This window comes from Brachionichthys hirsutus, chromosome 19, assembly GCF_040956055.1.
Source record: "Brachionichthys hirsutus isolate HB-005 chromosome 19, CSIRO-AGI_Bhir_v1, whole genome shotgun sequence".
Lineage (NCBI taxonomy): Eukaryota > Metazoa > Chordata > Actinopteri > Lophiiformes > Brachionichthyidae > Brachionichthys > Brachionichthys hirsutus.
In genome coordinates, this window is record NC_090915.1 from 10,680,263 (window position 1) to 10,694,887 (window position 14,625).

Genomic DNA, 14,625 nt, shown 5'->3' on the forward strand with positions numbered 1-14,625 from the left:
ACACCTTCCCTGACCTCTTTCTGTCATAAATAATGTGTGAATGATTGTGTTCACCGTGTCAACCTGGCTTTCAGTCTGTTCCTATTTTCCTTGTTCTTTTATATATTCCTTATTTTTCATTGATGTAGTAGTAAAAAAACAACACTCCAGGGGTGGAAGGAGCAGCGGTTTTAATATTTTTTATCCCTGAACAGGAAACACAATTCAGATTGCCAGCCGAGTTTATTTTGAATGACGTTAAACCATCACAAAAAGCCTCACGATGATATGCCCGTTGAAGCCGAGCGCCATTTGTCATCCTGCAAAAAGTGGTTCAGTTAAAAGTTAACCCGACTGAAGACACTGAGATTGTCATAAATAGGGATTAAGAAAAGTAGCCAGCTGTTTCTAGGCGACAATTTATTGTTTGTACACAAAACACGAAAGCAAACGTTTTGTAGTTTCTGCTTCTCCGAAATCAGGATCTGCCTTTTGTGTGTGCTTTGTAGTTGCTAATCGCAAGTTTAAAAAAAAAATGCTTTTGGAGATGTTTTTCAACCCCCCCCCCCAAAAAAATCAAAACTAAAAGTTGGGATCTGAGAAAATATCTATAAAAAAGAAATGCTTTAAAAAGGAATAAATGAATATAAATGAACGCTGCAGCTCCGGTCTCGCCGTCGTCTCCCCTCCTTGCCTGGTAAGCACCAGTAACCTGGACTTATCCGCCCTAGAAGCCGCTGGCTTCCATGATTACAAGGTGAGAGAGAGAGGTCTGGATGGCATGCTTTGATCCACCCACTAATCCCGTGCCCCCGGTCCGACCGTGTCACTCTGCAGCAAGGCTGGAAGGGGCGTCCTTAGTGACAAATTGGGTTAAACAACATCCTGCTGACAGGATGTGATTTATGATAAGGAGAAGGTCACGGCGCATGCGCCGTAACAAACACACAGTTAGAGGCGGAGCTAAATGAAGATCTGAAAGCAGAGGGATTATTTTCTCCGAATCAAATCTCTTTCCACTTTCACACAGACAAATCGCTTCCAAAACGGTGCTTTGTCTCTGAATATGGTTCTAAATAACACTCTGCGTGTGTGAAACAAAGAGCAGGTGTCCAGAGGACGCAACGCAGCATCAAATGGGAATGTTTGGGGAATAACATTCATTCAAAAATAATGTGCTTTTCATTTTAGGAACCCGCTGATTTTATTCGGTTGCTGCTGTGAGACAGGCTCCAATAACAGGAACAGTTTGGCTTTAATCCCAGTTCGTTCTCCGATGCGTCTTTAATCCCAGTTTGCTCTCCGATGCGTTGCTGTTGTGTTTTAGTTATGAGGGAAGTTGCGTGCAGCGGTGTGCTGCATCTGCGTAACGTAATATGGGTTTGATTTGTTGAACCTCCTCTCTGTCAGCACAGCGGCTTGCGGGGGGGGGGCTTCAAGCCCCAGTTGGCATGTTCTCATGGGCTTTAGTGCTGAACTGCAAAGCGAATGAATCGATCAGCAGCTCCTCTGGACAGAAATGTGTTTTGTCTTGTTCCAGCAGAATGATTTGCAGCAGATGCAGAGTCTGACGCTGGTTTCTCATTTGTTGCTGAAAGTTTGATGTTCCTCTGATCGGACTCAAAAGCTTGACCTTTGACATCACAAATACTTTTTATACATCATTGTTTTATACTTGTAATGGGAACTGATGAACATGCCTGTGGGAAAAAAATGCCACGTGTGACGAAAGATAATTAGCATCCCCTTAAACGGCGCTCTGAGGTGACTTCCTGACGTCTCTGCCTGATTTGCATACGTGTTTCCTGACCTAAACACGAAGATGGATGCAGAAGCAGTGCGTGGCTGAAATAATAACGCTTGAAATGTGCGTGCAAGTGACTGAGAAAAAAACAAAAGAAACAGGAAATGCCCATATATGCATCGTTCCAGCTCGCAGTGAGGATGTCACACAGTTTGCTGTGATATTCATGAAGTAAATTATAAAGCAATGAAACACCAAAGGGAGCGTCGAACATCCGAAGCAACCTGCAGGCAGGTATCAGCACCTGGACACGGCGCCCTCAGCGGGAGCCTCCAGCCCTGGAAGTAGCCTGGCTGGTGGGAATCGGTCTGCCCTGCGCTGGCGTTGATGGCACAACAACACAATGAGGATTCTCTGCCACCAATCGATTTGAAAATGTGTGAAGTTTTTGAAAACACTGGCAATCCTGAGAAATGGCAGGTGATCTGTAACTTATTTCTGTTACTGAATCACACAGCAAGCGCATAATCAATACCCAAACGCAGGAAAAGAAAAACAGATTTAGCCATTTAATCCCCCCCCGGACAATGAATCTGATGATTTGATTTTATTTTCTCATGTCAACTTTTAAGATTTGTGTTTTTTGTGTGTGTTGACTTTAATTTATGTGCTAAAAATAAAGCTTATACTTAAAAGATTGCACAGATTCCTCTCAACCTTAAGGCCTTTAAGTGCAGGCCTAATGGGCGCCGGTGTTGGGAAATGCTTCTGAGCTCAAAGTGCACGTATCAAGAATCCAGCGCCTCAGGCTGCATCTGAAAGACAAGACTGAGCTCTGCTCCCTGAAGCCTTTTGTGTGTTCTACAGGTTTGTTTTTTGCCTTTCCTGTTAGTGAGGTAGTTCCGAATACCTCTGGGATGACTCAGGCAGATGTGCGTGCGTGTGTGTGCGTGTGGGTGTGTGCGTGTGGGTGTGTGTAGAGATGTTGCAGTAGCCTACCTGTGTTCAGACTGAGCCCCAAAGCTATCCCGGAGCTCCTCGCTGCTCCACAGGACTCCAGATCTCACACAGAACCTCCTGCTTCTACTCGCAGTACATAATTGAGGATCTTCCTCTTTGTCCGGCTCCCACCAGAAATATTTGCTGTTGCTGGGAGGAAGCAGGATCATTATTACCTCTGCCAAGGAGGTTATGTTGTTGTTGTCGGCATTTGTCGGTTGGTCTGTCTGCCTGTCTGTCTGTCTGATAGTAAGATAACTCAAAAAGTTGATGAAATGTTCAGAAAATGTTGGGAATGTTATCAGGAACAGTTGATAAAAACTGCTGGATTTGGAGAGTGACCCGGATACCTGTCTGGATACACAAAAAATCTGATCTGATCTGCGCTCCGAGTGCTTTTCTAGTTTAACCTGTTCCATCCTGTCAAATCCTTTGACCTTTTACATTTTTCTGGAGCTTTCTTGTCGCTTAAAGATGATAGATAATCATGAAAATGCTGTTTCTGTGTGACACTGAATGTGACGTGTTAAAGAGCTCTGCAGGGTTGAAAATAGGATCAGACGGAGTGTATGAATCAAAAAAAAAAAGCCATGGCCATGCCCACCCCCCTCGTATTCTAAAACTCTCTGTTAGTGAGGGCTACAGGTTGGGGGTTGTGCACTGCAGACCACCACCTACCGTGGCTCAGCGAGGGGTAATTTAATCTCTGCTTTTGGTCTACTGTTGACCCCGTGACCCCAGCACCCGCCGGATGCGCGTAATACTCTTAATGGAGCTTGTTAGAGATGCATCCTGGGCTGCACAGCTGGGACGGTGCTCCTGGAAGATAATGAGATTGACAAGGGGGGGGGGGGGGGGGAAGTCATTTTGGGCTAAGGCTTTCTAACCTTTTGTGTGAGTAATCCTTGTCTTATTTAATTCCTGTATTTTTCAAGTATGGGTCAATTTATGTGGAAGTATAGCCAAGTTTTTCCAGCAAAGACGTTCCATCCATGCACAAATTGCAAAAAAGAAAGGCACAAGAGCAAACTCCATGTTGGAAGGAAATGTGATAATAAATCAATGCATTGATCGTTACAAGGAGAATCATACCTCTTTTTACTCAAGATTGCATGGCCTCATGCAGATCTGTATTCCCAGAGCTCGTAGGAATTCAGTGTCCTATTCAAGGTCGCTTTGTCCAGGCGAGATGTCTTAGAGCAGGAAGGACAGTCGCATATCTCCTGGTCTCAAAATAGACATTCCCCTGGAAAGAGAAGCGACACAGTCTAACCCAGATGAGACATTGTCTTGACGTTTATTTGTGTGAGGATACGTCCTCTGATTGCACTCGGGTCTGCCTTGGTCCTCGCATCCTAATGCCACAACCAAGGAGGGTCGGAGATAAGAATGGAGGAAACATCTCCAGTCCTCATTCACAACTCCTCACTTCTGAATAGAAATAAAAGTATTGGATTGATGGATGATTTCTGGCTCAGCAAGGAGAGTGATTCAGCAAGGGAGGTGGAACAAACCCTCACACTCCAAATGGCCCAAAGTGCTGCTTTACCCCTCTGAATGCTCCCTCTTGCAGTATTTGACACCCATCATGTGGAAAGCTTCTCTGAAGAGGGAATAATTCCTTTAAAGAGGTCACATTCTTTTTAATTTTATCCTTCTGCCAAAAATAAATGTACTGTCACAACAAGTTACCATCTGAATACAACGCCTTCTTCTCACGCCCAATCTGTTCCCTGTTTGTATTTCAGTGAACAGCTTTCTATTTTCATCGTTTTTAAATTGCCATTAAGTCTGATTTCAAATCAGTTTTTTATTATTATTTGAAGAATGCAGAGAACAATCAGAACTTTTACAGCAAGCTACCCAGGAAGCTTTTTAAAATGGAATCAAAAGCTTTAGAGAAAAGAAAAACTGTTGGCATGCAATTAGCTGGATGTGTGCTTGCCTGAAAGCACTTTCCATAAATGAGTTAATGAACCAGACACGGAAATCTAATATGTGATTTGCCAAATTTGGCTGTCTTGCTTCATGTTGTCTGTCACTGACTTCTATACATGCTGCATATAAATGAAAGATGGCATCCTTACATCCTTATTATTATTTTTACCCGTTTTTTGTATTTTAATTTTTAATTTACAAAGTCGTAACAATGAAGATGCTTGTCTCTAAATGCCGGACGATATAAGGCTTCAGCTGCTTTACTCATTCATGAGGGGGGGGGGGGGACAATGCCTCACAGTCTTCCACGGACTCCCAGAGAATAAAAAGGCTTTAAAGACTCACAGCTCCAAATGCACGGCACGGACCTAAACAGTTGAGCACTTGTTGTTTAAATCCTACAGTGGTTCGGATCGATATTCATTTAGTGTAAGATGAATGGTCACACACACACACACACGAGTTTGTGCAAGGGGATAAGGAAGGGAATGTGGAATAAAGCCAAGCCCCCTTAACTTTCGTACTCTGAAATTCTGGCGCATGTGCATGAGCTGGATGTGACACAAACCGCAGCTCCCACAAGCTATAGCGCCGCTGCCGGTTTCAGACGCAGCGCAGACGGCCGAGTTTCCCTGAAGCGTTTGCATTGTAACGTAACCCAATATATAAAGGGTGACTGGTAATGCAATAACCACCACAAGAATGGAATGATTCAATAACCTTTTAATAATGATGATTCAATAACCGTTTAATAATGATGATTTAATCCTGAGTAATATTGTTGTTACAGTTTAACTGGTGATTGTAGCTTATTAGTCTTTTGATTCATCAGCCTTACACTTGATTGGTTTACAGATTAACTCTTTCTTGGCCGCTCGGCTGCATGGCCGCCGGTTTGAATGTGGCCCAATCGAAGGGTTTTGACGTAAAAGTTGCCTCAGAATGTATGTATTATAAGAAAGCAATATAGTTTAATCTCGCAGCCAAATTTGATTTACAGGAGAACTGATGAACTCTAAAAAGAGTTCATTAAAGGGCGCGTGGGAGTTTTGAGGGACTTCCGGTCACTTCTTTATTAAAATACAACAATGGTTATGATATATTTACCATAAAACCGAAGCAAAAAGATCAAAAATGGCCCAATTTCGCAAGTTTGAGTGCATTAGTGTTCATTTCCAGATTATTTTTACACCTTTAATACTTTAAAGTTTGAAAGAGCCACCCTGACATTTCATTGGTGCTGCTGCAATTCACATCAAAGAGAATGGGAAGAGATTGAGAAAGAATGTTTTGAATGCGCATTCTCTTGTTGCCCATTTTAAGGGGCATCAAAGACAAAACCTCCACTTTCAAGAAATAACGTTTGCTAAGATGCTTCCAGATTTAAAACTGTTTCGTGGATCTATGGAAAACACCCACTCACACTCTCACCACTCTGTTTACTGTAGGCATGACTGACATAGGCTACATCAAAATGCTTAGTCATGCTCTGGGTAACGTAAAGCATCATCATATAGCAAACACCGTCTGTCATGATCCGATTATATCATATATCAATAATCAGTGCTGCCATCAAATTCAGCATATGACGTAGCAATGACATTATTTGCTGCACAGCAAGAGAACAAAAGTCATGTTGAACAGAGGAAGCAGATATAAAAAGTCACTCTTGTGTTGCTGGCTAGTAATGAGCTTTAAATGATTAAACATCCGAACTTCAAACCCGATTGTGCTGGTCGAACCTTCAGCCGTCAGATCCAGAGTATTTACGGCTATAGCGAGTAAATCAGCGTCTCTGCCCAATGATGCAAGTTTTTAAATCCCGGTGCAACACGACATCTCGATCATGACTCGGTCTGGTCAGAAAACCCGAGCCGTCTGGTTTCTGGCGTGCGTTTCAAACACTTCTCCGCCTAAAGCCGGAGGAATATTCTCCCGCCTCCTCCTTCCCTCCCATTCCCTTCCCTTCCCTTCTCTGCATTCCGCAGGGAAGTCTGAAATGTGAGCGCAGTGTTTGTGTGGGGCAACTCCGAACGGATCTAATCTTTCAAAGTGAAGGAGAATTTAAGTGATGCCACGTAAAGGCAGCTTAGAGCGGACTTTAAAGAGAGCGTTTCATTGTCAAATAGAGGATGCTCGGCTTCGATTCTTTCACAAAGGCTCCCTCTCTCTGTATCCGCTCATATACTATTTCTGACTAACATCACGGGGGACACATTACACGCTGCCAGTTTTGCGATGCCGCGAGAGATGGACAAAAAGATCATGAAGCCTGATGGATACAGTCTGATTTAAAAAAGAAATGGCTCCATCTGTGTGATGGTTGTTGGGGGGTGGGGGTGGGGGGGTGATTAGCGCGGGCTTGCAGTGGAATGGTGCCGGCGCCTCTCGGAGCCAGCTATGAGCTGCTGGGCGCCATCCTTCCATAAAGAGGAGGCCGTGCTTTCATTTCTGTCCTGGCGAACCAGACGGCTGAATCTTGTTTTGCGTCAAACCAAAGCAGACCTTTTTCTCCTTAAGGAATTTTTATTTCTTGGTTCATCATCAATCTCCCCCCCACCTAGCATTCACTGGTATCTGTGGTGGTGTTCCCTCGATTGTGGCTGTAAACGGATTAGGATCAGGATTGGGCTCCTGGGAGAGGCCCCCGAACCCTAGCTGCACACACACCTACACACACACACACACACACACACTATAAGACATTCACTTTCTGGGGAGAAGATAACCAGCTTCTTATTTTCTCTATCTCCTTGCCAAATGAAGCATGGATCCCCCCCCCCCCCCCCTGGTGACGCATCGCCCGGTGGCAACTAAGTATAGGAGGAGTGTTTAAATATGTTGCAGCAGCCATGGATTTTTCAAGCCTTTGCCCCAAGAAGCCTTGGTATCCAATTACTGATGCGTATTGATCATTTCACATAATTGGCTGCGCAAAAGGAAAGGGCACAAAGGTAGGGTTTCGACATCGGACTCTGTCCCATAAAGGGCCAGTACCTATTGATCTTCTGCACGGCTCGGCCTCTTGTTAATCATGCAAACAAAGCGTAAGAGTGTGTAGCAGGTTAGAGCGGGCGGAGGAAATCATTTCCTCACGGCTCACACTCCACCTTTAGCTCAGGGTCTGCTGCTTTGGGATCTGTAAACTCTTCTCAAGTGAATTCTTGAGGGTTTGTGACAATTTCTTTCAACCATACTGTTTTTTTTCTTTTGGATATTAGTACTGAAACATGACGTAGTTCAGCTATCACAATAAAACCTGGAAGATATTTCTGAAGCTGCATGTAAGGAACGTTGGTTAACCTTGTTCCGACAAATTGAATGAATCAGATACCTGATTATGGGCTCAGACAAATACTCCATACCACAGTACATAACGTGAAGTGCTGCTTTTGATCCACCGCAGCCAGCAGCAGCAGTCCTCGCATTAAGGACACGGAATGAACCAAAAGTCGCTCAGTTGAAGGTCGGCCACTTATCGCCGGATTAACTTTCGCACACATTGATTTGTATTCTGCAGATTTCAACCCAACCTTCAAGTCCTCAAAATTCAACATTGTAATTATATATTTTCTTCCATTAATACCTCTGACATTTGCTGCCGTCTTGCATGTTAACGAAGTTGTAATTGTCATTGTTAACAACTTGCAGCTATTATCTGTATTGGAAGTAATCCTGCAGGTGCACGGGAAAGATGGGATAGAAAAGGTTTTGGGAGGGAATGAAAGGAGAAGAAATAATAAAAAAAAAGCCCACAGGAGACAGAAATCAGTCAGAAACAATGTATTCTGTGATAAGATATTATGTTCCAGCTTGGTGGGGCGTTGTGGCTGACTTTATGCTCAGTCTGCATGTTCTGTCAAACACCTCAGCTGTCTTTCATCTTGGACCTGGGGCATCACTCCTGTGTTTTGTACCCCACTTATTTAACTTCTTTAAAAAAGGGAGGATTTTTGTATGAAATTGATAAAAGACAAAGCTGACTCAACATATTTTATACATTTGGTGAACATTTAGCAACGTCTTCTTTAAATTTCGAGGCAATTTGCATTCAGAAGTATTAATCGATCCATTGTCAATCATTAAAATGTCCGTCTCATTTAGCGTCTGTGCAAAGATGACGGAGCATTTATCAGTCCACTCACTCGTTTCAGCCGGTGAGAAAAAGATAGGGAGGATTTTTTTCCCCTCCTTCCAGACAAAATTCACCAGCTCTGTTATTCTGTACACAAGTTTCGCCGTCTGCGTGTGATTGATGATAGTTCTAAGAAAACAATTTCTCTTAAGTCGCAGCTAGTGGAAAGCAGGTGAGCCTCCTCCATCCCCTTTCCCCATCTAAAAAGGCTTAAAAAAAATCTTCCGTTAGCATAATGAAAGCAACGGAGCGTGAAGACGGGAAAGAGGGTAACAATTTAGAATTAATGGTGGAGGCTCCCTGGGAAGACAACGGGAGAGCAAACCCCACAGAGGTTGGACGTCACAGATGATCCGATTGAGAGGAAGCTTTGAGTGGCTTTCTCCCGTCAGACCAAGCGTGGCGTCACGCCGACGATCTTCTGCTTGGCCAGTTGCTCAACGCGCGGCCAGCAGTTTTAGAGCTGCCATGGAAGTTGTCAGCAAATGTCAACCAACCTGTTTGAACAAAAGAAGAAAAGTTCCAGCAATGGGATCTGGCTTTACTCACCTCCCCTTAATTTGTTTCAGCAGCCAATCAGCATGAATTTACCGGCACACATCTGTAGGATGAAAAGAAAAATGTGGTGTGGGTTAGAAAAGATCAATTTTTATTTGTGTGTGGATCCAGCAGTTGATTTGTAATCTCTTTAACATTTTAGTAATTGTTAAAATCTAATTTGACGTGTCGAATTGTTTGACCTTGGCGATCAAATATTTACTAATCATGGTTGAGCAATTTCCAATATCAAGAGTAATAAGTGACATGAAGTTCAACTTTGGCCGTTTTATTATCGAGACCTCACAGAAACAAAATGATAAAACAGCCATAAACTAAATTTCACATTCATCAACGTTAAAAAGGTTTTTATTCAAGCATCGAGACAGAACTCGAATAAAATGCAATTAGCAAGCCGTTTCCTGTTTCTGCGTCTGTCCAAGGGTTCCTTTCCCGATGGCTTTCGTGGCTTCTCTCCCAACATAAGCGCTTCCAGAGTGACTGTGGGTAGGAGTTGTGTAATCCTCTCGCCTCCCTTCCCCTCAAGCCAGACAACAAGAAACATGTGGACAGAGAACAGAGAGTTCAGAACACACCCTTCCCCACCTTGGACGAGTCCAACAATGCTTGGCTCCGAGTGCACCGGGAGTCTGGACTCCCCACCGTCATCCCTCCAGAACCTGTGCAAATGCTGCATGTTTAGCGTGACTTTGCTGAAGAGGATGCGTGGGTGTATTTTCACTGCACTGTGCCGACTGTGTAATTTCCTTTCTGTCAGTGGGGTAAAAGGTGTTATTTTCCTCTGAACATTTTGACCCTGACTGAGCTGAGACTGCGTATGTCTCCGTGTTGTCTTCCAATGTTTTCTCTCTAATCGTCACGTTACAATATAATATTTCACTCCACTCTGTCATTTAGAAGATGCGTTGCACCAGGCGGTTATGCCCTTGGATCTCAGTACAAGTGATGCTTTTCAGAGCTTCTGCGTCGCCGTCATTCCTTTGAGCTCATCAGTGACCCCGTGTGAGAATGCAGGATGCAGGCGCTGCAGCGAGTTACAACTGTGAAATCAAGCGGCCTAACCTCTGCTTTGATGAGACTTTTCTGTAGACTGGTGCAGGTGGTCAGAGTTTAGTGACTAATGTAAACTCATCCATCCATCCATCCATCCATCCATCCGCTTCATCCGCCTTGCAGGTCACAGGAGTTGCTGGAGCGTATCCCAGCTAACTATGGACACCCCAGAAGCGTCGCCAAGCGCGTTGTGTGGCCAGACATAGACAGACAACCAACACACACATTCACACCTGCGGCCAGTTTGAGCGATCAATTTACCTAAATTGCACGTTTTTCGAGGAAGAAGGAGAACCTGGAGAAAACCAATGCCGAAAAGATAAAAACTCCGCACAGACTGGAATCGAACCTGATGCCTTTTTGCTGTTTGGCGACAGTGCTGCCCACCACGCCACCATGCCACTGCAGCCCTCAAAGAAGCACATTTAAGTATTTATTTACAGTATATCTGTTTTAATGTGCCCCACCAGAGGACAGGAGCCAAAGGCAGGACTCCACAGTGCAATAAAAATCTCATAAAAACCATTTATTAGAAGAAGAAAGCTTTATTTTAGCCTTGTTGATGATGTCACACACTCCGTCCACAACACACCACATTCACACCCGAGCACTGGGGGCCCCTCTAAACAAATCACGACCATGCATATATGTATGGGTATGGGGGGGACGGTGCGTTGCTCATGGGCACCTTTGGCAGCCATATTTTATTTGATTCAAGTAATTCTGTGCCGATTTTGCACTGAAGACTTTTTGAAAGATTTTACCAGGAATTCTGAGCATCATCTCGAGGCAGTATTTTTGCTAATGCCATTCACATTGTCTCGCATTGGAACTGGGTATTGTCCTCCATTGTGGCTTCCTCCAGGTAACTATTAACTCTTTGACAATAGACTTGTCTCACCAGAGAAATGGCGTTTCGATTCTTGAAAGCTTCTGCTGTCTCCGAGGCTAAGATTGGAGCCTTCAGCGACTCGCCATTTTACTGACCAACATTCCGCTGAAGGCGTGAGATGTGGGTTGAGTTTGACCTGCTTGTCTTTGCCCCTGACAGGGCTGCTTCATTTCTCTTGTCCTTGCCTTGTATTTTTCCCAATATCATTCGACCTTGACAAAAGAGCGACGGCAGAGTGCGGAATCACAATTTCCCTGACTGGCTGCCGCCCTCAGATGATCCGAGATGATGAACTACAGGGTCGGATGCATCCATCGCTTTCACATACATCCTTCCACTTTCGCCTTGGAGCCCCATAAAATGAAATGAAAATATTTCAACATGTGATAGATCACGAGCTTATTGTCTAAAATGCATTACATTCTAAATGTGGCATTTCTGGTGATACCACATGTGTTCCTAGTTAACTCTTTCAGTGCCAATAACGACGTTTTCTATAACCCAAACATTCTCTGCCAACCCTTACAATGTGCCTCTCTTCAATGGCCAATAATAATAAAGAATATTCTGTGGGGATCTGAATATCGGGCAAAATGAGTGAAAACCGGGTCACTCGGCATATAGCTGAGCTGAAAATGTCTGGCACTGAAAGAGTTAATCCAGACACCGCAGAGACACATTGCGTCTCTTTGGTATTTAATTGTCTTTAAATGCCAGCGCGAGTGATGATACCATCAGGAGGTCATTACGGGCCTCCCTGGATTAAACAAGCCTACTTCTAAGCTGAATGACACTGACGGTTTTGCTGTTTCACTGCCAGAACTGAAGCATTTCTCCTGACGGGATTCATTTTGCGTGATCATGGAGGCAACCTTTGAGGTTGGATTGATAACTGCAAATCTGCTTTGGGCGGTTTCCTTATCGCGCAGTTGAATACGGCGCGATAAGGACCGAAATACTTTATCTCGACATTATACGGAGAGAGCTAACAAGCATGTAATTATTGGTCTTTATTAGCAATGCTAAGGTATATTAGTAGATGACCAGCATTTAGAGCACCAGAGCTTTTTCAGTGCTCTGAGATTGTGATGCTTTGCATGGCTGGATCACCTGACCCTGCAAACAGAGGCATAATTGACACAGTCCTTCCTCTTGTACGCGTGGCTGTTAACGCTGTTCTCTCTATGCAAATTAAACTGTGCTCTTTGGCGTACTCGTATTTGAATATTTTAGAATATTTTATTTTTGTTTGTTTATACAAACTGCAGTGAAAGCTGTGTTTCATAAGTATCTCTCTCTCGCTCCCCCCCTCTCTCTCTCTTTTTTTTGTTTGCTTATTTTCAAACAGCAGAAGAATACATTTTTCCCAGTGAAACCATTTCGGTTGGAGGTTACTGGCCGTATATCAGGAAGACTAACATCCGTACGTTGCATGCCATGCAAATGATTTTGAACCTGGTCAGCTCAGATAGATGCTCACCTTCTGCAATCCCATCATTATTGTTTGCTTATTTGAATATCAGTGAGCTGCCAGCGTTTTCTTGCAAGTCTTATGACTCAAGTAGATTAGAATCCACCTGAGGCGCTTGGTAGACAACAGATTCCCCTCGTGCTGCCTTATCATCTAGTTTTTGTCAGGTTGGCAGTCGTAATATTGCACCCATATGTGTTCCTGTCTGCATAAGCGACCGATTTGGCAAATAAAAATAAAATAAAATCTCACATTGTAACCATTTGAATAGAAATCATTTATTTTACCTTGATCCAGGGGCTCGTAATCAAAGTTGAGCGGTCCTTGTTGTAAACAGCACAGCCTCAAAACAGCGTCTTTAATGCATGTGAACAGCAGAAGCGGCTCCACTCCAACAAAGGCTACATCTCCTAGTGTCAGGGTTTACTTTTGTCAGGGTCACGGAGGCAACATAAATTATTATCTGCCCCACTTCTCCCTTTATTGAGAGGATCAGAGGATAAAACACACTGACAGACACATGGGAACGTTTACGCTTTGAAGCCGCTGCGACGTCGCACCACTTGCTAATTAAAGCTGAGTTTTGAAAAGAGATTCCGGGAACAAACAAGGATCCCGCTCAGAACTTTGTCTTCACAAGCGCAATCAAAACGGCGGAACAAACGGAAGACATTTCCATCTCCTCCTCTACTTAATGACAGTTTCCCCGACGCCTCAGGACAGACGAAGAGCGCCGTAATGAGAAAAACAATGGGATGGCTTGCTAGACAACAAAACGTGATGGGAACACCTGCCATTTGTTTTATACCGAGTTTAACGATGCATTTGATAAATGGGCTATTTTGCATTAATGCAGTTTTAGCAGCTTCTATATAGCAATGCCCTGCAGCTAAGCAGCTCAAAACTTTTAGCTCACATCTGCAGGATGGTGATACTGGCATTTTTTATTTTTTGGGTAGACAGCTGTGTCTCTGAACAGTTGATTGAACCAGAATGGACTAGAAAGTTGTCTCCTGCATGGCTTCACTCCTCACTAGGCTACACTATCATCAATTATTGAATCTGTAGGCAGGTTTCTCCGTTCCACAGTCAGACAGACTGCGTGAGGCTCGTGCGTTGAGTGGCCTGTGGTGAGGAAAGTGTAGGCTGCAGCTTTATTAGCAACCGCGCATACATCATGCACGGTTTACTGGGCAGTCGCGTTGCGAGCGCGGAGCACAGTGGCAATAAATTGTCAGCAGAATTCTGATATTTATAGGCGATTATTAGAGGACACTGAAAAAACTTTTTCTTGGATTGAAAGTCACCACAAATGCGTTTATAGCTCACAAGATGCTGCGTGTTTGACTTTTGCAGTATTTTCCTGCTTAATGTGGGGTAATAAATCCTGCAAACTCTGACAAAGTAAAGTTATTTAAAGGTTCAACAAGACAATGTTTGCTCAAAGGAAGAGCAACCGCGCTGTTTCATCGTGCACTCCTGAGGTATTGATCGACGCATGTCTGGCAGGTAAAAGATTTGCGTCTCTGCGCTGATTGGTGATAACAGCATTCTCAGTGTGAATGTATTGTTCAGCTTCGCTTCTGTTACACAAGCAGGAAATGAATCAATGCGACTTCATTGAGTTTAATGGAATGATTTACTGCTTTGCACTGTTTTCCCGCAGCGCATTCACGGAGCGCTTGACTTGACGGGTTGATGATGGAGATCATTGGTGCTAACTGTGTTCTGGCTGTTTTGCTGTTGGCTTCATTGACTGAGAGTTCGGTAATGGGAGCTTGCCAACAGAGTCAAGTTAGGGTCACCAGCACACCTAAACAAACCTGATAGAAAGCCGTGGATGACTTTTTCCAATA

At 43.9% G+C, this 14,625-nt stretch overlaps 1 protein-coding gene across 1 annotated transcript in view; it reads left to right on the top strand.

Moving 5' to 3' along the window:
* Positions 1-14,625, top strand: part of LOC137908824 (guanine nucleotide exchange factor VAV2-like) — a 50,222-nt gene that overhangs the window by 801 nt on the left and 34,796 nt on the right. The gene's annotated exons all lie outside the window — the stretch shown is intronic.